Source organism: Lissotriton helveticus, chromosome 9 (assembly GCF_964261635.1).
Source record: "Lissotriton helveticus chromosome 9, aLisHel1.1, whole genome shotgun sequence".
Taxonomy (NCBI): Eukaryota; Metazoa; Chordata; class Amphibia; order Caudata; family Salamandridae; genus Lissotriton; species Lissotriton helveticus.
The window spans coordinates 1,264,372,393-1,264,397,528 of record NC_136070.1 but is presented as its reverse complement, the minus strand read 5'-3'; positions in this window follow the sequence as shown (position 1 = coordinate 1,264,397,528).

Below are 25,136 nucleotides of genomic sequence, written 5' to 3'. Positions count from 1 at the left end.
CTTTGTCTCTGAGAGCTCTGCCTGCGTCAACTTCCCAGTGGGACCGGAGGGGCTGCAATGACACCGCTCTGCCCACTCGTATTCCGTTTGTCAGCCATTTCGTCAGGTGACTGCCCGTCCCCATCAGATATTGCATTGTGAGCAATGTGTTTGTGACTGGTTCCTGTCCGTCTCTAGCCCAGTGTGTGGTGATGTAATGTGTCAACTGTGCATGTGTGAGGAATAATTCTCTCGGGGTGTGGTGCAAACTGGTGAAGTCCGCATATGTCAGTAGTTTCCCTTCCGAGAAAAAATCCCCGACTTGTAGCACTCCTGCATCATGCCATGCTTTCAGCCTGCGTTCCGTGAGTGTACCTGTCCCCAGAGGTATTCCGAGCAATGGTATAGTGGGCGCGTATGTGAAAGTTTTATTAGTGTATTTTACCGCCGCCTTCCAGTGTTCGAGTGCTAGCCTGAGTAGAGGTGGGCAGTGTTCGGCATCTTGGCGCGTGGGAGCAGTAATCGGTGAATGGTCCCTCGAGCTCTATCAGAGTCAGTCATGTTAAGTTCGTGTAGGTTGCGTCCCGCTAGCCAATAGGTCCGCCACTGTAGTTGGCATGCATAACCATACGCGATCAGGTCTGGGACTCCCATCCAGCCCCCGTCCGTCGGCAGTTGCAATTTCGCTAGACTGATACGTCTCCGGCCTGTGCCCCACACCAGTTCCATCAAAACCGTGTTTAGAGCCTTAAAAAAGGGCATGGGTATCAGTATAGGTGTGTTTGTAAAATAATATATCAATCTGGGCAGTACCACCATTTTTGAGATCGTAACTCTACCCACCACTGAGAGTGGTAACGTGGTCCAGAAGCAGACTTGTGTCCTCAGGGTACGAAGGGCCTTTCCCAGATTACCCTCTCGTAGGTCCTGCGGTCGCCTATAAATTTGAATACCCAGGTATTTAAAAGTCTCAGGTGCAACCTTGAAGCTGTGCGGCATAAACTGTAAATGGGCATTCATAAGGGGCCTGTGGAAATAGTAGCCATATGATTTATTTTCATTGATCGTAAGGCCTAAGAGGTCCCGGAAATCTCTAAATATTTCTGGCAATGGCGTTAGAGGGCTCGTCACATCCTTAAGAAACAATAATATGTCATCCGCATAAGCGGAGATGATATGATGGGTATGGAGACTGGTTATTCCTCTATGGACCGCCATAGTCCGCACCTTTATTAGGAGGGGCTCTAAGGCGATGATGAAGAGTAGGGGCGACATTGGGCAGCCCTGCCTAGTACCTTTCGCTATTTCAAATTGCTCAGAAATACAAGCGTTGGTTCTGACGCGCGCTGTGGGGCCATGATAAAGCAATCTCACCCATGCTATGTATTCAGAAGGAATGCCGAATTTGGCCAGCACTGCGAACATGTAGTCCCATCTCAGAGAGTCAAAGGCCTGTCTAAGGTCTAGGGAGATACACCCCTCATTTCCTCCATCTCTACCATTCGGTATCATCAGCTGACTCAGCCTTCGCAGATTCAGTGCAGTGCTCCTCCCCGGAACAAAACCACATTGGTCTGGGTGTATTATGTCTGCAACGCAGTGAGATAGTCTGGTTGCTAGCAGTTTACTGAGCATTCTGTAATCCGTGTTTAATAAGGATAATGGCCTGTAGTTCTTTAGTTGTAGGGCATCTCTACCCGGCTTCGGCAAGGAGACTATCAGTGCCTGTAACGTTGAATCTGGTAACGTGCCATCTGACAGGGCTTCCCCGTATAACGTGTGCAGTCTCGGGGCCAGGATATCAATATACGCTAGATAAAATTCAGCCGGTAGACCGTCTGATCCAGGGGCTTTGTTTTGTGGCATTGCCTTAATGGCCTGCCTAACTTCTGGTAATGTTTTGGGTTTTGAAAGTTCAGTTCGTTGTGCCGGTGTAAGTTGTGGGATTTGTACATCTGAAAGGAAGCAATCTAAGTTCTGGTCTTCGAGTGGGGCATGCGGGCCGTATAACTCAGCGTAATAAGCCTTGATGTATTATTTATATCTATTTGAGGCCGTATTGTCCTCCCATCTTTATCTTTCACTTCCGTGATGGGGGTGCTCTCTGGAGCGTTGCGTGTTAAGCGCGCGAGCAGAGGGCCCGCCCTGTCCGCCTGTGTGTGCTGTCTATATGTATATTCCCTATAATCTATCACCCGCAGTTCCTCTAACAGTTCCGCATGTTGGATATGTGCCTCTTGGAGCTGAGTGAGGTTACCATCCGTGCCCACAGCTTCGTTCTCTCGCATTGCCAGTCCGCCTTCTACGGTCTTTAGTTTGTCCAGTATCATACGTTTGACACCCACTTTCGTGCCCATCGCCACTCCGCGTAGTGTTACCTTAAACGCGTCCCATTCGATCTGTCTAGAACTGGCCGTGTTCTCGTTTTTGGTAAAGTTTTTGGTGGTAGCATCCAGTAATGTGGAGCGGAAGACCAAGTCCATAACAGGTTGGGCGGTAAACGCCACGTTGGTATCGGGGTAGGAAGCCTCCCCCATCGTAATGTTAGTTCCACTGGGTTGTGGTCTGACAACTCCTTGCCCACGTGTAGCACTGTTGTTATGAACCCGGTCAATGGTCGTGACAGAAAATACGGTCAATCCTAGTGTGTAATTTGTGAGGCGGGGAATAAAATGTGTACTCTCTATTAGCCCTGTTCATTACCCTCCATGTGTCCACAAGGTCCCACCCGTCTGCCCAGGACGCCAGTGCCTCAGCTTGTCTTCTACTGTCTGTGGCATGTAGTGGGGGATGCGACCTGTCAAGTGTGATATCCAACACTGCATTGCAGTCTCCTCCTACCACCCAGTCTTGTGTCACCCAACCTGATAACACTCCACTGAGATCCTGAAAGAACTTCGATTGCTCTGAGTTAGGCGCGTAAATACAACCCAGAACTATGCATCTACCGTCCAGTATCCCTCGAAGGAACTCAAATCTCCCTTCTTTGTCTACCTTTTGCTCTAGGACTCTGAAGGGGGTGTTATTCCTAATCCAAATGGCCGCTCCTCGGGAGAATGCCGAATATTCTGTGGCGAATAATTGGCCTTTCCACTTCCTCAAAAGTTTAACTCCCTCATCTCTATTTAAGTGAGTTTCTTGCAGGTATGCTATAGACACTTGACGCCTATTCAGTTGTACCAGAACTCTATCAGCCTGATTCATGTAGCTAAAAGCGCTCGCAAAAGGGCCAGATTCTGAGAATCTGGCCCTTTGCGAGTGCGATTTTTGCATTTGGTATTCATCATCCCAAATGCAAAAATCGCTATATAAGAATTCGCATATTTGCGAGGAATGGCATTTAAGGAATCTCTATTAGAGATTCCTCAAATGCTATTCATGACACATCAAGAAATTGCGATTTAGCACTTTTGGGGCCGCTATTTACCGAGAGGTCAGACCTCTCGGTAAATAGCAAAAACTCAGAGAAATGCTTTTAAAAGCATTTTTCTAAGTTGCATGTTGCACACACACATGTCCTTTGGACATGTGTGTGCGCAACACCTGTTCAAATGTGCTTTTTAGGGGTGCTACAGGGTGTCCTTTGGACACCCCTGGCACCCTTAAAATCGCTATCTTATTTGCGAGTAGCAAATTGCTACTCGCAAATAAGGGATACTCCCCATTCATTCCTATGGGCCTCTTGGCCCATAGGAATGAATGGGGAGTTTTTGCGAGTAGCAAATTGCTACTCGCAAATAAAGAACATGTAGGAATCACTATTTAATTAGCAATTCCTACATGAATGCCGTTTTTCGTGTCCTCAATAGCGAGTCGCTATGATTCGCTATTAGGGCCACGCAAAACGGCCTGTACATGAATCAGGCTGTAAGTCTTTTGTGTATTGAGCCCAGCCCTCTCACATTCCAGGTGCAGATTTTATAATTATTAGGAGTCGACATAGTAAAGAGCATTATTCACCTCAGACATTACCCTGATTCTCAATATAGCTAACATTGTGTAATATAGTGTAAGTGCTTCATATGTGTTGAACTTCCCAACTATGAGGTCCCTCTTTCTAACTGTGAAGGACCAAACCATGGTACCCAACTGGGGTGTAAACTAAACGCAATGGTGCCTACGCCTGGGGGGGATGTGCCCAGACGGTAACCGTTAGTAGGTATCTACTCAAAGTCTCTCCTTCTAAATACCCCTGCAACAATATGTGACTTGGCACCTGTCTCCTCCCTCCTAACATGCATGCTGTTGCATAGCTACTTTACCAATCTGCACCGGCAGTATCACTGTTCATAAGTCCTCCGCCATCTGCGCCGTAATGCGTGGGAATAGTTGCACACTAGCATCCGTTTCCGATGCAGCCGTGCGGGATCTGGCCTGACTGTTTGTGGTCTCATCATTGTTCGCATCATGAGCTGCCAGTGCATCGGTCGTCAGAACCGCAACCTGTATAGAGTCCTCCGTGTCTGTCTGTTCTCGGTTGCGTGGGTGTGAATCCTCCACCTCCGCCTCCAGTGGTTGGTCAGAGCGTCGCCCCGAGGCTCTCTGTGTTCTTCCACTTCGCCCCTCCTGACGACCCCCCTGCGAGTGGGGCGGTGTGAGTGGCACTTCCATCCATTACGAAGCTTCCTCAGGGGTGTCGAAGAAGAAGGTCTTATGGTCATGGATGACCTTGAGTCGCCCTGGAAAGAAGAGTGAATATTTCATGTTACGTTCTCACAGTGTCCGTTTCACTTCCCAGAAGGATGAACGGGCTTTCTGCACTGCTTGAGTGAAATCCGGGTAAATTTAAATTGTTTTGTTTTCATATTCTATTGGGGTCTTCTCTCTTGCAGTCTTCAGTATTGCATCCCGGTCTCTGTAGTGTAGTAGTCTTGCTATCAACGGACGTGGGGGGGGCTCCTGGCTTCGGTGGTCTAGGTGGCACTCTCTGGGCTCTTTCCACGCTGTACATTGGGGTCAGCTCCTTGGGTTTCATAATCGTCTTCAGCCATTCTTCCACAAATCTAGTCGGATTAGTTCCCTCGCTGCCTTCCGGCACACCTAAAATGCGTATATTGTTACGGCGGGAGCGCCCGTCCGCATCGTCCACCCTCTCTTGCAGCCCCTTTATTTGTCTCTCCAGTTCCTTAAGCCGCGTGGAGTTCCCGGTCTGTTTGGGGATCAGATCAGCCAATGTGAGTTTATGTTCAGCCACTTTTTCGGACAGTTTTTTGTGGTCATCTTTCAGTAAGGAGAGTCCCGTTGACATCATGTCCATTCTCGTTTCAAGCGCTTCTCTGGATGCCCTAATTTCCTTAAGGATAAGGTCTAGTTTAGCTTCCTGCGCCCCTAGACCCGTCGGAGGAACGATGTCCTCACTGGATGATGCCAGGGGATCCTCTGAGCCAGAGGAGGGGACCATCGTGCGTAGCGCCGGGTCAGTCCGACGGAGTCCGTTTCTCACCATTGCGTCGCTTGTCTTCTACCGCTATGCAGGAACTCCCCTCCTCGTGGAATCCACAGGTCTCCCGTAAGTGCCCCTGACAAGCGCACTCCCCCGCCAAGTCTGGGGCAGGACAGCCCCACCACTCTCCACAGTCGATCCGCCGCTGCTCTGTCCGGCACTCTCAGGCTCACACAGTAGACTCTGGTGTGCTTATCACTCAAGGAACATCAGCGTTTAGAGGATTGTCCCCCACACCCTCAATGGGCTTGCAGCGATGCAACGCCTTTCGTGTTGAACCTGTTGACGTAGAATGCAAAGGGAGAGGTGAGCAGCGCTCCGTTCATGCCAGTATTTCGTGCGTGGGGGCACCAATTGAGCCAGCGTGGGTATCCCATGTGGGGACTCTGTACGTATGCGGCGCTTTATGGGTCACCTCGTCAGCCCACGGCCAGCAGTAGTCAGCTAGAGCGCAACAGCGTCACGGGGTAATGGCCGCCGTATTCAATCCTGGGTGAGCCCCCTGGCGGCGTCTCACCTCCGCTCCGCCACAGCCACAGTTTCTCGCTCCCTCTATGCAGCGCTGTCAGGTCCAGCTAGTTGCGCTACGGACCAGGCCCTGATGTTTGACAGTCCGGGGTGGGGGGGGCCTTTGGGCGGGGGGGGGCGGGGGAGAGCAAGTGGGCAAGCCGCGACTCCCCCTCGCTGCCGGGTCTCGTCCTTCCGGCTGCCGCCGGCCTCACACCAATTGTCTGCGTGTAGTACCCCCGGTGCCCTCAAGCCAGCGAACACAAGGCACAAGGGAGCGTGGGGGGAGCGCCACAGCCCCCGCAGTTGCACAACAGGGGTGTCCGCTGGTTTTGTGCGGAAGGGGGGGGTGGGCGCTCACCTCCCCGGGCCCAGAGCACTTCCGGTCCGCACGAGTCCTCACTGTGGGCCGGGGACGCCTCTCCGCTCGCAAGCCTCACCGACGCTCCGGAGCTAGGTTGAAGTCAGGCAGCTCCCGGTGCACGGAACCTCTTTCTCTCTCGATCGGTAGCTAGGTCTCACTCGGTGCGCTTAGGGAGAGGGTGATTTTGTGCCAAGATATCAGGATTAAATGCAAAAACTGGGGTTCGTGGATGGAGCTAGGTCGGCTCACGTCTTACATGCTCGGCTGTTGGCCACGCCCCCCTTCCTCCGGTGGGATAATGTGAAACTTTCTACAATGGGGAAATGTAACCTAGTTAAAATGATATTCCTTCCTAAAGTACAATATGTTTTTCGCACTGTCCCATTAGAGGTTAATAATGAATGGTTTAAATCAATTGATAGACTGGTGTCAAGATTCATCCGGGCTTACCAGTAGACTAGGAGGGCTAACATTTTTATGTGCTCACTGCTTACCTAGAGGTGGGGGTGGGCACTCCCAAATTTTGAATTATATTGTTTAGCTGCAGCTCTGCAATGTTGTTAATTGAAAAGACAAGGGGACCCAGCGGGTAGCTATGAACCATGGGTATCAGTTAAGTTCAAACAAACAAAGGTCCAGAGCGAATTACGTATATTCAATCAAATGCTATATAGACCACAATAGGCTCTATATACTTCTAGTCCTTGTCCAGCCGGACAGGGAATTTATTAATCAAAATAAATAGAATCATGTTTCAATTGTCTTAGAACAACAACAAATCATTGTCGTGAAGCACACTCCTGTGCTGTACTGTGGAAGAAAGGATAGAGGAGAGAAAGGGTGTTTCAGGCAAAGGAAAGGAGCAGGCAGGGTACTGTTTAGAGTCACAATTTACCAGTATCGCCTGAAGTGGTACATACACATACAAATATGTAATAAATCACTGTATGCCCACTCAAAGGAGTCGACGTTTCGATCCCGTGCTCTAATTTATCAAGGGATCATCTTCAGGACTAAAATAATTGTTTTGCCTGGTTTGTAAATTAAAATAAGCCTGGTAGAAGAGGAAAAAGGGGGGGATAAAACAGAAATAAAGAGGGGTGTAAATATATGTCTGAGGAGACCGGTCACTTAAACAATTGCAACACTGGAAAGTAGGAATCGCAGTGAGTGTTACATGCACGAGTCCTTGCAAACAAAGTGTTCTAATTGGTGCTGGAATACATCTGTGGCAACATATACATTGTCCTCGGAAACGCAGTGAGGAAGGTGTGCCAAGTTTGGACATTAAACCGTGGCTGGTGATGACTGTGAAACTTGCCCAATCCTCTGTGTTGTGTGGCGAGGGGGACAAGGTGCAATTATTGTTAATTTCCTATGGGGACTGCTGGACATGGTAAATGGACACAATAGGTACAGCCTACCTCTCGTGTGAGGAGGGGCGAGAGGAAGTCTTCCTGCAGGGATCCGTGGGCTCTAATGAATTAAAGTGATTCCTTAGTTCACTGCAGACTGTCGTTCAGAGGACGTGACTGTAGATTTAAAAATAAGCAGTTAGGATTCAGTTTGGTGGGGTGATGTGAATTAGAGGTAACCGGGAAGAAACGACCTACCGCGTGCTAAAAAATGTGAGATTGCGGGCACGTCGGTTGGGTTCACAGAGGTAGTGTGCCCTTCGTGGGTTCGAGAAGGCAATCAGCGGGGCCTGTGGATTAGTGGACTTTGGATTTCTGCAAAGGGAAAATGGACATAGTAAATTGCCTCGTGGGATGGTGTTGACAACGGGGCATGTGAGCATATAACATTGCCTACCCGCTTGTTCATGGTGACAATGCCTTGCATGAAAGACGGCACGGTGGCCGGAGGTGGGATGCGGTCGGTGAATTACACGATCTGCTGTAAGGGAGAAAGTACAAAGTTAGCCCGTGGTTCCGGGAGGTCGTGGGAGGAGTGCAGTCCAATTTGGCAGCGGACCGCCATTCGGGGAGAAGGGAAAAAGAATTAATTAATAGCCCTTGCTACAATTGGGAGGCAGAAAACGGGCATGCGGCGTGGAGCCTTACCTGAAACCGGACGTTGCCGGGCTCGGTGCAGTGCAACAATGCTTCAAACTGCGCGAAGGTGGAAAGGGGCGGACACGCTATTATTGGGTCGCGGAGCAGGGTCATGTGATCTGGGTTGAGATCCTGTATGGCTTCAACCTCAAAACGGGCGCCATCTTGGAGTGGTGTATTGGCTATTGCTCGGGGCAGTCTGATGGTTGAGCCTACAAGGATTGTGACTGACCAATTTTGTGGAAGAAGGGACAATGGTTTCCCTCACGAACGATATGGACTGGGAGAGAATATTAGTGCAACTGCCTCTAAAACAATGGTGAGGGGGGCTGGAAATTAAGTGGGGGGTGAGAGCATGCAAAGACTCGATACGAACAGGTTTCCAGAGTGGAAGTGCAAGTGACACTGTAGCTGCAAAGTTACATTGGAACAACACAGTTGGTAAGAACTCCAGGCCATAACTGTATTAAGTTATCATTCAAGGTGATTGTTCTGTTAGAGGAGCGTTGTCCAGTCTTCATTCCTGTTGAGTCCTGTGTGGATGGTGTTGAACTGAATTATGGACTTGAGTTCCTCACGGTTCAGTAGTTGGCTCAGGTTCCCTCCTCTTTGTGGCAACTTGACAGTCTTTAAGATTGTCCATTTCAGGTCATCAGCCGTGTGCTTGAATTCAGAAAAATGTTCTACCAGAGGAGCATTTGGGGTCCCACACCTGATGCGGCTCCTGTGTTGGCATATTCGTGTCTTTGCCTTTTGGGTGGTTTGTCCAATGTACATTTTAGGGCAGGGGCAAAGGATTGCATAAATTACGTTACTGCTATTGCAGTTAGTAAAGCTTTTCATGTCAACAGTTACATCATTGTGGCTAAAGTTAAGTGCTTCGATTGTGAATTCACATACAGTGCATTGACCACATTTAACATATCCTACAATAGGTGGGAGGCCCCACGTGGATTCAATGGTTGACCTTTATTTGCCTTCAAAAAGAGTAAGAACTTGAGGGACCACCTGGTACGAGCGGCCCTTCCCAGTCCCAGTTCTAATACAACCATTGAATACACGTGGGCATACAGTGATTTATTACATATTTGTATGTGTATGTACCACTTCAGGCGATACTGGTAAATTGTGACTCTAAACAGTACCCTGCCTGCTCCTTTCCTTTGCCTGAAACACCCTTTCTCTCCTCTATCCTTTCTTCCACAGTACAGCACAGGAGTGTGCTTCACGACAATGATTTGTTGTTGTTCTAAGACAATTGAAACATGATTCTATTTATTTTGATTAATAAATTCCCTGTCCGGCTGGACAAGGACCAGAAGTATATAGAGCCTATTGTGGTCTATATAGCATTTGATTGAATATACGTAATTCGCTCTGGACCTTTGTTTGTTTGAACTTGCTCTGCAATGTTGTAGCATATTATTGAACTGTAGGGTAATGGAACGTGGGGAAACATGTTATGTACCCTCCCTCTATGAGCTTCTGATTGGCAACTCAGCCCACGGCTGTCTACTGAAGTTTTTTGAGCGGAGTTAATTCAAACTGACCCTCTTTAAGCTGATACACCCCTTGCTCAGGAATGAACAAATGCACAGCATATTTCATGATAATTGCCTAACTAGGTGGGGAAGTGGGATGTAGCAGGGTTGGAGACCTCCTTGATGAGAATCACCTTGCATCTTTTGAGGTGATCTGCAGTACATTTAATGTTGGGCCTCGGGATTTTTTAAAAATATCTACAGTTGTGGGAATTTCTTATGAGAAAGGCTGCGGGGGCAGTTGGCTTTGATTGGATTCCCTTTATGGAAATACTCTGTTAAAAGCACTGGCCCCTCTATCTTGCAGTTATATGGTTGTCTGCGGGAAGGGGTCCCAGATGACCTGGACAAGCATAATAGAAAATGGTGGGAGAGGTTTGAGGTGGTAGATTTCAGTTTCTTGTAATCAGATGAAATAGGAGGGTCAATCTTGTGTGCCTTGAATTTACAATTACAATACTACAAAACACTCTTTGATCTATATATAAGTCCAGCAAAGATAGCTAAATAGGGCGGTGAAGTGTGGACTCACTTTCCTAGATGTCATGCAATTGAGGCAGAGTTGGTCCATATATTTTACTCATGCCCCAGCTTAAAATCTCGGACTGGAAATTGTAGGCTTTAGGGGAAGTCTTGAAGATGAATATCTCTCCATCGCCTCAGTTTATGTTGCTGGGGGTGGATGAGTTGGTAGCTGTGTCAGGATCAGAAATGATTTTTATTGCAATGACAGTTTTTAGGCTGTGTATCTCCTCGTCTTGGCTTGCCCCCTACCTCTGACTTTTCAGCAATGGAAAGGACGTTTCTTGCATTTTTATATTTTTGAAAAGGCACTTTATGCACGCAAAGGCAGACGGGCTAAAAGCAAAGGGAGGAGGATATGGGGCACTCTCGACCTCTCTGGCTATGTGTTAATAAGTACTACTGCCGGGATCGCGATATAAGCTGTGCTTGTCTACAAGTAGGAATGAATTATGAATTTGTGCACCCCTATTGTATTTTCATTGAATTTCATGTAACTGATTTATTTACACTTGCTGCTGTTGTTAGATAAAAAGGGGGAAATAATTGAATTTTAAAAAAAGAATACCAACATTATTCTGTCCTAGACAAAGCATTAAAATCAATATAATTATAACTATTTAGCACCAATATGATTTACATGTAGTTCTGGATCCAAGTTTTGATTGTCCGTGATGCTAACCATGCTACATTTATCTTAGCTAAGCATAAGAACATATTTAGTGACAACTTAGGTAAGCTAACATGGTATGTTCATGAAATTAAGATGAAAAAAGGAACCTAACCCATTAGACACGGAGTAAGGAAAATTCCAGTAGCCATTTCAAATGAAGTGAAAGAGATGTTGAGTGACATGCAGAGGGAAGGTATCATTGAGCCAGTAGAAGTGTCTGGGTGGCTTACTCCAGTTGTAATCGCAAAGAAGAAAGATGGTAAACTCAGATTTTGTGTTGATCTCAGATCATTGAATCGGAGCATTATAGTAGACAGCTTTCCATTACCAAATATTGTAGAGATGATATTGCTGATGAATAAAGCCAACCTTTTCACAACATTAGATCTGAGATCAGCATACCATCAAATTGCCTTACATCCCAATCCCAAAAAATTGACTTCTTTTGTTACCATGAAAGGGGTTTTCAAATTCAAAAGACTTCCTTTTGGTCTGGTGTCTGCAGCCAGTGTTTTTCAGTGCATGATGCATACATTATTCAGGAATATGACACTTTACCTAGTGAGCTTTTACAAAACGTGCCATTACCCTGCCTTTTTTACTCTGCAAAATCTTTTATAAAGTGGTGCTTTACAACGCAATCCATTACAACATATTGTCCATTACAACACAATTTACTATTCTAACTCCATCAGGGCGTTATAATGGAGAATGTGTTGTAATGGTGTGCAGTGTAAAGCCCTGCATTGCAAAGACTTTGTGGAGTAAAACAAATGCGAGGTAAAAAATGTGTTGTAACACAGTCATTGTAAAGGATGTTTACCATTATTCAGTGACGTTGAGAATACACAATATTTTCAGGATGACATTTTGATTACTGGGAAGAGTGGAGCAGAGAATGATAGAACATTGGCGAACATACTTGAGGTGGTGGAGAATGCAAGTCTTACCAGCAGAGAAAACAATTTAAATTATTATGAAGAGAAATAGACTATTTAGGTTATACTATTTCTGAGCTGGGGTGGAACCAAAAGAGGATTTATTGAAAGCTATATATTTGGCTGCTACTCCCACTGGGAAGGATCAACTTTGATAATTTAAAGGATTAGTTGAATACTATCCTAAATTCATCCACAACTTTGCTGACAAAACTGAGCCGCTCAGAGAGTTATTAAGGAAAGGTAATCAATTTGAGTGAGGTGATGTTCAGGACAGAACATTTAGAAATATAAAGAATGATATAGCGACTGCTGGCATTTTTACCCCATTTGAGCCAGGGAAAGTACCTATTTTTATGGTTGATGCTAGTGACCATGGCATTGGTGCTGTTCTTTTTCAGGTAAGGAAGGGAAAGGAAAAATTATTGCGTTTGTCACACTTACCCTTAACAGATCAGAGTGAAACTATGCTGTAATTGAGAGGGAAGCTTTAGCTGCACTATGGGGCATCCAGTACTTTCGCAATATGTGCGTATTTTACTTTGAGGATGGATTACAAAATGTTGGTTAGAATCTTGAGTTCAGGTGGTGCGAACAAATGTTCTTCACGTCTCATTCGATTTGCTGCTAGGCTACAAGATTACATATATACCAATTTGAGTATGTAGCAGGATGGAGAAATATGCAGGCTGGTTTGCCATAGGTGACCTCTTTGTGATGAAGATGAAGGATTGAAAATGAAAAGATCATGTGTGTCATTGCTAGTGTTGATGATGCATTGGAAGATGGGTTTAGATCTATTTCTAGAGAAGAGTGTCAGAAGGTAGCAGAGAAAGTTGATGAAATTAAATAACTTGTAAGTTACATTAGAGCAGGCTGGAGTTGTGAATGTGATTTAAAGCCAGCTCTGAGGAGGTATGTAAAACTGCAGGAGGAATTTAGCATTTGAGCTACCAATGACCTAGTACTAAGGGGGAAAATACATACCCCGAAAGGACGGAGAAAGAATTTGTTTTTGTTAGCACATAAAGGTCATTCAGGACAGACCAATACTAGGTTTTGGTGGCCTGGAATTGATGAAGATGTTAAGATTTGGGTGGAAAATGATAGGCTATGCAGAAACAGCGAAAAAAGGCTAAAAGTCAGTACACAAGGTATGGGTTCTGTTGGAGGAAGTGATGGTGGAGCTCCTTCGGAAACAAATTGTCTTCTTGACTTATTGGTCCCATGTATTTTTTTATCTGAAAATAGAAGGTGTGCTATGGTGCTTGAGGATGTTTACTCGAGATGGATCATCGTGGAATCTTTAAGAAACATTACTACTGACAATGTAATCAAAAATGTAAAGTTCATTTTTTAGGAGAGAAGGTTGTCCAGGTATTTTGGTGACAAACATTGGTACGCAATTGAAATCTCATGTCATGCAAAATTTCTGATGAGGGAATGGGGTAAAACATGTGCTGACTTCTTTCTATAATCCTAAAGGAAATGGAATGGTGGAACGCATGAAGAGAGTCTTTAAGGATGCTCAGAACAGTAGGGTAAGTGTTGGATAGTGTAGGGGTAAAAATGACTATTTCCCATTGCTTACCTTCTAATGCGCTGTGATGGCAAGTGTTTTAGCGGCATGCGTTGTAATGGCATGCGTTGTAGTGGCATGCTTTGTAATGGATGTGTTGTAATGGCATACGATGTAAAAGATGTTACGTTGTAATTAGGGCTCCCGGTTTTATGGTATTTATTTTTTTGCCATTTCCGTCTGTATTTATCCATATTTATTTTTTGGGCATTTTTTCTGTATTTATCCGCATTTATTTTTGCCACAAGCAAAAGACAACGCTACAGCTAGTATTTTTCCACATTTATTTAAATTGACAAGGCACACCTGCGCCCGGTTGTTATTGGTCAACACAATACATTCATCTGAAAACTTTTTCCTCATGTAATGTAACGTTTGCTCTTGACCTATGCACATTTGTACGTTTCTCCTCACGTAACGTTACTGTTCCTATTGTGAAGCGCTCTGACACCTTCGGGTAAAGTCCGTGCTATATAAAAAAGCATAAATAAATAAATGCCATGACAGGGGGCCACAGCATGCGTAGAGGGGAGTTGCAGCAGGGACAGCTTCCACATGGACACGAGCCAAGGGAACAACAGGTTAAAATACCATTGCAACACAGGCCTCAGGGGACAGATTAATAGCAGCCTCACAGCGAATCTGGACACTACCAGGTGAAGCCAGAACCCCATGTTCTGATCTGAGCTCATCTCACATTTTCGCCATCAAACACAAAGCACTTTATGGCGCAAGTGAGAGAGGGAGCATGGACCCCAGTGCACTCAACCAGCTACAAGGAATGCGTATTCACTAGTCAGTGGCTTTTGTTGAGGTCTCTGGGCAGGGAGCTCTCGGATGGTGTGGCGGCTGGGTAAAGGTAGCTGCACTGCTGCTGCAGAGGGTCCCTCATTCAAATTCCCTTCTCTTCCGGTCCAAACCCTGGCCAGGGCGTGCTGTCCAGGGTCTAGGCTGTAAACCTTGGAGGGCTCAGTCTTGTAGGGTCCTAGGAGGGTCTCCAACAAGGCACATTCTGGGCAGTGACTGTAAAATCTCAGGACAAAGGGTCAAAATTCAGGACCAAAGTTACATTTTATGGACACATCCAGGCGCACAACACCCATTGGAGTCAAAGGGCTTCAGCACCCCCCCGTCGTGTGTGTCAGCCCGGGATGAGACAGCTTCCCGGGCACACACACAGCCGCACCCGCCCCCGAAATTTTTTATGACCACCCCTGCAATTTGGCTCTAGTTGCGCCTCTGGACACATCTGAGGAGGTTGCACAGTTCTAAAATAGTTGGATGGCAGAAGGATGGTCAAAACAGGCTTCTGGTCTTTGGCATCTGCACATTTAGTCAGGCTTAGCTAAAGATGAAAAAAAAAAAACAACCAGATGCACCCAGGCATCAGGGACCAGTGCCAGAATTCAACACTCCTACCAGGAATGATGGCGCCAGAGGCAGCGCTCTGTTAGTGATTGTGGACATAGAATTCATAGGCAGTAGCAGCACTATTTTTCATTCTTCTTTCTGACTGCGTACTTTCTATCAGTGTTTCCAGACTTAAGTTCTTCTTTCTCGAAAGAAGTTGCTTGAGTGAGAGTTCAGGTGTTGTTAGAGTGGTCGGTACGAGAGAGGGAGGACATTGTGGATGTGTTAGGTGTGAGATAGAGCAGTTGTCGAGGACAAGAAAGTGCGGGTGTTGGAGAGCGATGGTGTGGCGAAAGTGTTGAGTGCCAGAGTGCTCTAATGTTGTGAAAGTGTTGAGTGCCAGAGTGCTCTAATGTTGTGAAAGTATTGAGTGCCAGAGTGCTCTAATGTTGTGAAAGTGTTGGGTGCCAGAGTGCTCTAATGTTGTGAAAGTGTTGAGTGCCAGAGTGCTCTAATGTTGTGAAAGTGTTGAGTGCCAGAGTGCTCTAATGTTGTGAAAGTGTTGAGTGCCAGAGTGCTCTAATGTTGTGAAAGTGTTGAGTGCCAGAGTGCTCTAATGTTGTGAAAGTATTGAGTGCCAGAGTGCTCTAATGTTGTGAAAGTGTTGGGTGCCAGAGTGCTCTAATGTTGTGAAAGTGTTGAGTGCCAGAGTGCTCTAATGTTGTGAAAGTGTTGAGTGCCAGAGTGCTCTAATGTTGTGAAAGTGTTGAGTGCCAGAGTGCTCTAATGTTGTGAAAGTGTTGAGTGCCAGAGTGCTCTAATGTTGTGAAAGTGTTGGGTGCCCGAAAATGCTTTTGCTGTTTGAGTGCTGGTGAAGAGAAACCGCTGGGTGTAACAGCATTAAGCGTGAGAGTGCTCTGCACACATCCAACATGTACAGCTCTCAGACCCAGATCGGCTCTCTAATACTGCGTGTGAAAGTGTATTGGGTGAGAGAGCTTTACTCGTGTGTGTGCTGGTAGACTTACAGCCTGATTCATCAATCTCCCGTTTTGCGAGCCCCTAATAGCGATTCATAAGAAATCGCTATTAAGGACTCGCAAAACGGTATTCATGTAGGAATTGCTAAATAAATAGCGATTCCTACACATTCCTTATTTGCGATTAGCAAATTGCTAATCGCAAATAAGGAATAACTCCCCATTCATTCCAAGGCCCATAGGAATGAATGGGGAGTTATTCCTTATTTGCGATTAGCAATTAGCTAATCGCAAATAAGATAGCGATTTAAAGGGTGCCAGGGGTGTCCAAAGGACACCCTGTAGCACCCCTTAAATGCAAATTGAAACAGGTGTTGTGCACACACATGTCCAAAGGACATGTGTGTGTGCAACATGCAACTTAGAAAAATGCTTTTAAAAGCATTTTTCTAAGTTTTTGCTATTTACCACGAGGTTTGACCTCGCGGTAAATAGCGGGCCGAAATTGCGAATTCGCAATTTTTAAATGGATGATGAATTGCATTTAAGGAATCTCAAATAGAGATTCCTTAAATGTAATTCCTCGCAAAATAGCGAAATCGCTATTACCGATTTTTGCATTTGGGATGATGAATCCCAAATGCAAAAATAGCGCTCGCAAAGGGCCAGATTCTGAGAATCTGGCCCTTTGCGAGCCGATTTTCGTTTCATGAATCAGGCTGTTAGACCCCTTGCCCTGCCCCCCGCCACCACACACGCAAACACTTGCATACTTTTGCCCAACCTATCTCGGGTAGAACTCTGAAATTCAATATTTACAGCAAAGAGTGCTGTTTATGCAGCAGGCATGTAGGTACGCCCAAAATCTGATGTGCGCAGAGATGTCAGTAATAGGTGAGGGCCGATGGGCTACAGGGTGCTAAAGGCACTTCAGACAAGGGTTAGGGTGCGGCAGCCATGCAGATCACAAGAAAAACGAAAATAAACAAGGCGATGCGAACAGCTGGTTCTGCCACCTCATATGTGGGGTGGAGGAGGGAAGGCAGGAGCCCGAGGCTGCAGAGGGACAGAGAGAGGCTGGAGCGGCTTTTACAGCGTATCGATCTATCCCCTGAGGCCACATACAAAGTATGAAGTACAAATGGCGGCGGGCTAAGGAGTCCTGGATCCCTGGAAATGCCAAACAGGAAGGCGTCTTCAAGCATAGTGCTCCATAGTGCAGGCAAATCGGAAAAACAGGCAGGTGAGACCCCAAAATATAGGGCAAATGTTACCAGGGTGGGCTGGAGGTATTAGCAAGCCCACACTGTGATGCTTCAAAACAACCAAGATTGGCTCAGGGTCACTCAAAGACCCTGAGCCAATAGGTCCACAGTACGTCACTGGAAGGAATTCCCAGCATCAGAAAAGGGGTGTGGCAAGGCAACTCTGAACCAAGGCAGCACGGCAAAATTTACTCATATTTTTCCGTTTTTACATATAAATACAGACAAAGGAAAAATACTTTTCTGTCTGTATTTATATGTAAAAATCCGTAAAAACGGAAAACCGGGAGCCCTAGTTGTAATGATTGCATTGTAAAGGTAGTGTGTTGTAATGACTGCGTTGTAATGGTCGTTTCCCTTTCCAGGTGTGCTCTTGAGGATGCGAGAGAGACGATTGATGGATTGAAGCAGGCTGGGTGACCCCCACACTGTGAAGGGAAAATGAAACAACTAAGCTCTGCAAATCCTGGTGTACAAGTACTTCTTCTACTACAACTGTTTACAGAATGATTCACCGAGGGACTTTCTCTTTAATTAGGATCTTCATGAGGTCTTTCATCATATTTAAATTATTCCCAGACATCAGCGGTTCTTAAGGTTCACAGAGAAGGATCACCTCTTTTAGTTCACAGTTCTCATTTGGTCTGACCAGGGTACAGAGGGAGAAAGATATAGTTGTTCAGCATGCTCCCTTTCTGGCCTGTTCATCTTGATTTTCTCTGATAACATAGATTATAATTTGTCCAAAGTGAGTTTTCCTGATGGTTCATACTCCCCAAATCTTTCCAAGGCTGTTCCAGGAACCCCTTCTTTGTGTACACTCAACAGTTTAGAATTGAGTGGGGTTAACCTACAAAGAAAGAGCGTGTCCACAAAACAACTGGCTAAGTCTTGTTCACGTTATTGGGAGTTTTTTTAGGAAATTGTGTGAGTCAAGTCAAGTCAAGTCATAAGCTTTTATTCGATTTGAGAAATACAAATCATACAAGCATAAAAAACAAATAAAAATAATTCATTATATACATATTTGTTCTGAATACAAAGTGACTCAAATAATCTCGGGAATAATACGTAGAGAGGAAGAGAACATATGATGGCATACGCTGGGCAACAATACATGGTTAAAGGTATAATATGAAGCCAATAAGTTAAAAAAGGTCATGCATGTACAGACAGGAATATATATAGTTGTCACACAAAGTGCTTTCCTGGCAGCTGTACGTTTTAATGCAAAAGTTCCAGTATAGCTCAAAGCAAACAATAATACAGGGTTAAAAATATGATTTTGATGCAAAAGTACCAGTATGGCTCGGGCAAACAATAATACAAGGTTAAAATAAGATATGCTTTTAAGACATGTATGTACAGACAGGAATATATGAAATTATGGCAGCACTAAGCTCTTCCTGGCAGCTGTACATTTCAAGATAAAAGTGGCAACAAAAAAACAAATGTCCACATTCTCTAGGGAAAATAATAGCTCTAGGGCACTCTTTGAGGATCGAATATTGTATTTTAAAAGGATAGGTTTTAAGTACCTTATCCTTAAAAAGTGATAAAATTTACAAAAAAGTAGAAAATGACAGCAGCTCTGGCGTGAGGTATTGTCACATGGGCAAGGAGTCTCGGATCTTATTTTCTGGTCTGGAAATGCGACGAGATGATGTACGATGCCCAACCTGACTCGGGTTAGTACAAATTGATGGGAGGGACGGGAAACGTTCGAAAGGTAGGCTTGAAACCCCGGAGTTAGATTTACTTCCTTATAGAACTTTACGGTGGCTAACTTGCCATACACCTTATCTCGCCCTTTCTTTTTAAAATTTAAAAATGTTTGTTTAATTAATTTTTTGGGAATTGCAACCGCCAGTTCGGGGTCAAGGAGAACATCTATTTCAAACCAGAAATAAATGTATTTCAACCACTGGATACATGATGAGTAATCCAATCCTATACAATCAAGAATAATTTCTTGAGTGAATCGAGTCTCTGGCTTAGCCCAAATAGAACGCCACAATAAGAGTGGCCGAACGGCTGCTAAGTCAGAAATAACCTCGATCCCTACCTCATCATGAATTAGTTGGACAGAGGCAGAGGGGGGGACACATAACAATCTTTTTAGAAACTTGTTTTCATCTTTTTGGAGCGAAGGGCCCTCGATATGACCCCACACTCCCGCCCCGTACAGTGCAGAAGAAACACAACGTATATTATATATGTTGGTCATGTCTAAAATACTTCTCGATCCAAGCTTGGATGCAAATCGGAATATGCTACTGGTAGTCCGCATCATTTTCAACCTTATGTTATCAAACTCAGGTGTCCATGACCCGTTGCTGGCGTAGGTAATTCCCAAATAACTGATTTAACGTGTGTCATCTTGTCGCTTTCCAGGAAAAAACTGTGCTTCAGTTTATTTACAGAGTGCCCACACGACATTATATAGGTCTTAGATTTATTCACGCGGAGCCTCCTATTTTGAATAAACTGCGTGAATCTGTCGATGAGTCGCTGTAACCCAATCTGGGTACGAGATAAAAGAACAGCGTCGTCCGCATATAGTAGGATTGGGACAGGTTTCCCTCCAGTCAGGGGAGCATCTCCTGGGATATCACTCAGGATGCAATCAATGTGATTAATAAAAAGGGAAAATAAAAGAGGGGCCAGTACGCATCCCTGGCGGATACCACGTGAAACTTTGAAAAACGGCGTACATTCGCCTAGGGTGCCATAACGGACCTTACAAGATAATTTCTCGTAAAGCCTGGCCAGAAAATTGACTATTTCCTTCGGTGCCCCTGACTCTAGCAAAACCTGCCAAAGAATAGCGTGATCAACTAAATCGAACGCGCTGCTCAGATCAGCAAAACATTCAAAAAGATTGCCTTTTTTAACTACAGTATATTTGTTAATAATAAGGTCCAAATTTACGCATTGCTCCAAAGTGCCCATGCCTTTCCTGAAGCCGTATTGCACTTTTGTTAAAATATTCATATCTGTGGCCCAAGTTTCTAGTCTTTTGAGCAAAATTCTGCTCATGACCTTTACTGAGGTGTCCAACAAAGAAATTGGGCGGTAGTTGGAAGCCTCAGATTTACTACCTTTTTTGAAAAGGGGAATAATAACTGATTGGCCCCAGGAGGGAGGAATATTACCTTCTGCTGCACAGTTAAAAGTCCTCACCAAAATAGGAGCCCACAAGTTTGGTTCTGCTTTTAGAAGATCGATGGGAACCCCATCAGGGCCCGGGGCCTTCCCCCCCTTGCTGTTGGAGAGCCCTTCAAGACCCTCCTCCAGGGTTACCTCCAAGGATAGAGGTATCCAGGAGGGGGACTCAGTAGCTGATACGGTTAGGGGTGTCCCTTCTGGGTTAAAAATTTAGTGAAGTGGATAATCCACTCGTTACATGAAACGTAGGAGGTTATTTCCGGGCAACCATCAATGTTTAAAAAGGGACTATTAATTGTTTCCCAATAAAGTTTACAATTTTTGGTCTCGGCTGCTTCCTTCAACTTATCCCACGCTTCACATTGTAAAACCTTTTTCCTTTTAGAAATTGCCATTTTGTAGTTAACCCTTAATTGTTTTATACCATTGCTGTCTCGGGGTTTGATACCTAGAGCTTTCTTCAGTTCCCGTAGGGCTACTGTACAGGGTTTATCAAACCATCCCCGTTTTATAACTCTGTTAGATGGGGATTTCTTAGTAAAAATCCCTTCAATGATAGTGTTAATCTTGATAAATTGTAACATCAAGAGATCAGGGTTGATTACATTTTTTAAGCAGTAACTGATTTCAATTTTGCAACCGACTATGACCTCCCTCTGTTTGGCCATAGAACTGGTTCCAGACCATTTAATCCTCAGACCATTTGGTCTGATCGGGACTATTGCAGTAGAGCAGGTTTCTCCAGTCGCTGATTTTGCACCCCATCCCGATAGGGTAACGCAGATGCAGTTGTGGTCGCTGAGGCTTTCCTCTCTGATACAAAGATTTAAAAAGCCTCCTGTACTGGAGAACAGAATATGGTCAATGAATGTCCCAGCATCCCTCCCTGTAAAAGTGGGGCAGATATCATTCGAGCTGTTTTTATTGCAACTTAATAGGTGTAGGTCTAGTTTGATTAGCAGTTTGTTTAGAATTGTGCCATATTGGCAATGTGTGAAATTAGGGGAATCCTCGCCCTCACCCGTAACCCCCCGATAATTGACCATCTCCGTTCCAAAGCCACAGGGATTCCCTTTTGATAAATGACAGGGCTGCAGATTAAAGTCCCCTGCCCATAAGATGTCTGCCCTTCTGTTTGGAATGCCCAGAACCCTTACGATTTCCTTTTCCAGAGGGAATAGAATATTCCCTCTGGATGCATCAAAGATGTTATTATAAAAATTGACAAGGACCAAATCATTTCCCTTACTACATTCAACCCTTACTACCTGGCTGTGGGTTCCCACAATTGAGCTACTTCTGACTTTACAGTTACACAACTTGTTGGACAGGAGTAGCAGAAGGCCCCCCTTAGCCCTACCTGAGCTGGATTTGGTGGCGTTGAGGCAATGGGATGAATAACCTTCTATATTTATTTGCTCTTGGCACCAAGTTTCTTGAAGGAGGATTATATCAAATCCTTCCCCTATAAACTTAGGCCAGAACGGGGTGTTCAGTTTCCCTGCAATTCCGGCAATATTCCAGGAAATAAGGGTGAGGCCAGCAAACTCGATTGGACCATATGCAACCTGCTCCAACTGGGAGGCACGAGCTATGATCAAGTTATCCTCCTTGGCACTCTCACATGGAGCAATCTTAAGAGCACCAAGGACCACGCCCGCTTCATTACTATTACATGGAACACCTCTCCGCGGGTACCCATCTACAGGCCCACAAATGGGAGTCTGGTTGTTACAGGGGTAGGATTTGAGGGGGAGGGGTTGTATGGAGCTGCCTTCATGGACAGAAACCTCCCGTGTGGCCACATGTCCACTAAGGGAAACGTGATCCCAGTTTTTTTAGGAAATTGTGTGAGTCAAAGGGCTTTGATCCTTTACTTTGTGAAGGCATTCATGTATTGTCTTTTTTTCAAGGTGGTTTCTCGATGGGGTTTAAAAGTGGCTACTTGAAGAATCCAATGGCCAGCAATTAAACGATTTAAAGTAAGTTTGGTTTTGTTGTTCATCTTCTTAAAGGTTTGCCTAACGCCGGTTCTTCTACAGGATCACTGCCCCTTAGTTGGATCTGTTATTATTTCTTCTAAATGTACTCACAAGTTCCCATTTTGGACCTTTGCATTCCATAGTTTTAAGGATGTAAGTAAACGATCAGGGTAATTCAGATATCTATGTTACAAACATATTGCCTCTGTTTATTTTTTTGCAGAATAGTTCTAAGCTTGAGTTCTTCTTTTGTGCCTAAGATCTCTGCTTCTTTCCATTTGAACCAGGAGATTATTTTACCAGAATGCATTCCTTCTCCTGCTTCTCCAAAATAAGTTGCTGTGCACTGTTTGTGTGTGAAAAGAGCACTGTTAATTTCATTGGAATGAGTCTCCTCTTTGAATACAGATTGGTTGTGTGTTAATATTACCTGTTCTAACTTCTAAAACAAGTTTCAGACCTTTAATCCAGACTTTAAGCCATTGGCTAAAATCGTTGATCTATTCTATTTACCAGATACAAGTAATTCCCTGTCATTTATCAGAGATAGGTCGGTCCACAGGAGGTAGGTCTGCTTCTAGTGAAGGTTTTTTTTACAAGAAATTTGCAGAGCGGCACCCAGTCCACCCATTTCACTTTTGTTCAGCATTACAGGCTTTCACGTGATGGCCAGTCTGAATATGTTGTTGGTCTGTAAGTTATCACTGCCATGAAGCATAGAGTTGTTTTGTTCCTTACATAAAAGAGGTTTCTGTTTTGCAACAATGTTCTGCTTCAGATATGTATCATCCAATCATCCTGGGGTCATAGCTTGGGCATTTCCTCATAACATAATTAACAGTGGACGTGGACAGAGAGGTCATGTTTTAATTACAAGTAATTCCAATACCATGAGACCATTAGTCCCTGTTCTGACCATTACAACCCTTCCTCTCAAGTGTCATCTCCAGGTTGATGGGGATCAGAGAAGGCATATGTTGCTTTCTACCTCAGGCTGTGCACAGGTGGGTGTGTCTGTTTATAATCCCGTGATACAAGGCTGGGGTTTAAGTGTGTATGTGAAAAACTATATAGGAAACAGAATCGATAGTGGACTGCCGAGTTAACACAAGCAATTATGTAACCAACCAAAAAATATACAATATCAATTAATATTAATTTTTGACTTTATTCATGTTTTAGTAGAAAAAAAATCTCATATTTGTTCTCATATATTTTATAGAAAGACATGCATCACATAACTATTTAAACAAGTCCACGTACTTTCGACATGCTATTACTATAGCCTAGTCTGTCTAGTGATACTAATTTCACTCCAATGATAAGAATTAATAATGATGAATGATATATCAATTGCCCTTGAGTCAGCAAAATGAGTGGAATATATTCACGCTGCTATATGCACAGTATCACTTTAGTCAGACATGATTATTCGTGTTGTTAATTTCGAGGATACATAAACACAAACAGAGGCATTCATATATCTCATGGCTTAAAATGTAATTCAATGTGGGGTTTAAGTGTGATCAGTTTGTTGAAAGTTTGCCTGCTGGAGACATGGGGGCCGGTTCACAGAACTATTTTAAGACAAAATCCTAAACTTACTACTTTTTGTTTTCACAGAAGTTAGGATTTTGTTTTAATTTTGTCTTAAGCCAGACTTAAGACAGACTTAAAACAAATTTAAGACAAAATCCTAGCTTAAGTCTGTCTTAAGTTTATCTTAAGACAAACTTAAGACAAAATCCTAACTTCTTCGAATACCAAAAGTAGTAAGTTTAGGATTTTTTCTTAAGTTAGTTCTGTGAGTCGGGCCCCATACACATCCCATAACCTAATGATCAGAACAAGGAGGAAGGACCTGGAGTCATGGAATTAAGTTATTAAAGCATTGAGGGGCATATTATCAAACGGCAGTGATAATTATCGCTGGCCGTGCTTAGCGTGAGATTTTTCATTGCTGGCTATTGCTGGAAATTATTGCCATGCTAGCGCTGTATTAACAGCGCATAGTGCAATGGTGATAATTATTCCAGTGATAGCGGTGTTTTCCATGGAACATCGCTGGTTTTTCAGCAATGTTCCATGGAAAATGGCGATAACCTTGTTGATACAACCCTGTGGTTGTATCAGCATAATCCACCCCAATGTAAAGTATGGGTATGGCAGCATTTTAGCAGGCGTTAGTTTTTTCGCTAAAAGCGAACGTCTGCTAAAATGCGTGGGCTTCCTTGTAAATATCGCGATGTGCACATTAGCAATAATTTACAAGTAGTACTGCCCAGTGACGCCCACTTTGCATCTCATAAGAGATGCAAAGCGAGGCGTCAGGAAAACGGGTGCTAACACACACTAATGCATGTTAGCACCCACTTGTAAATAGGGCGATAGTTTTATCTCTGCTTTTTGGGCTTTTAAAGCCAAGAAAGCGGAGAAAAGGCCCTTGTTGATATGCCCCCAGTGCTTTAAGCAAAATTGTAACATGGGGTTACGTTTAAAGAATTCCCCGGCCAAAAGCAAAATTGCACAATGCATTTTCAAAATTGCACATATCCATTTATAGACCAAAACTGTTTAAATTGTAGAGAGAGGTCTGTGCCTGTTGATCAATTGCAGTGAAAGGAATAATAATTTCAAAAACTCAGGTTCTGTTATGTTTTTTAAGCAAGAAGTGCTGTCTTTAATTGCTCGTTACAACAGTGAAATCATACAAAAGCAACCAAAGAAGCCGACGGCTTTCTCATGGCAAATGTGTCTGTTTGCGGTCCTGAAATTAGAAAGAGTTGTGGCA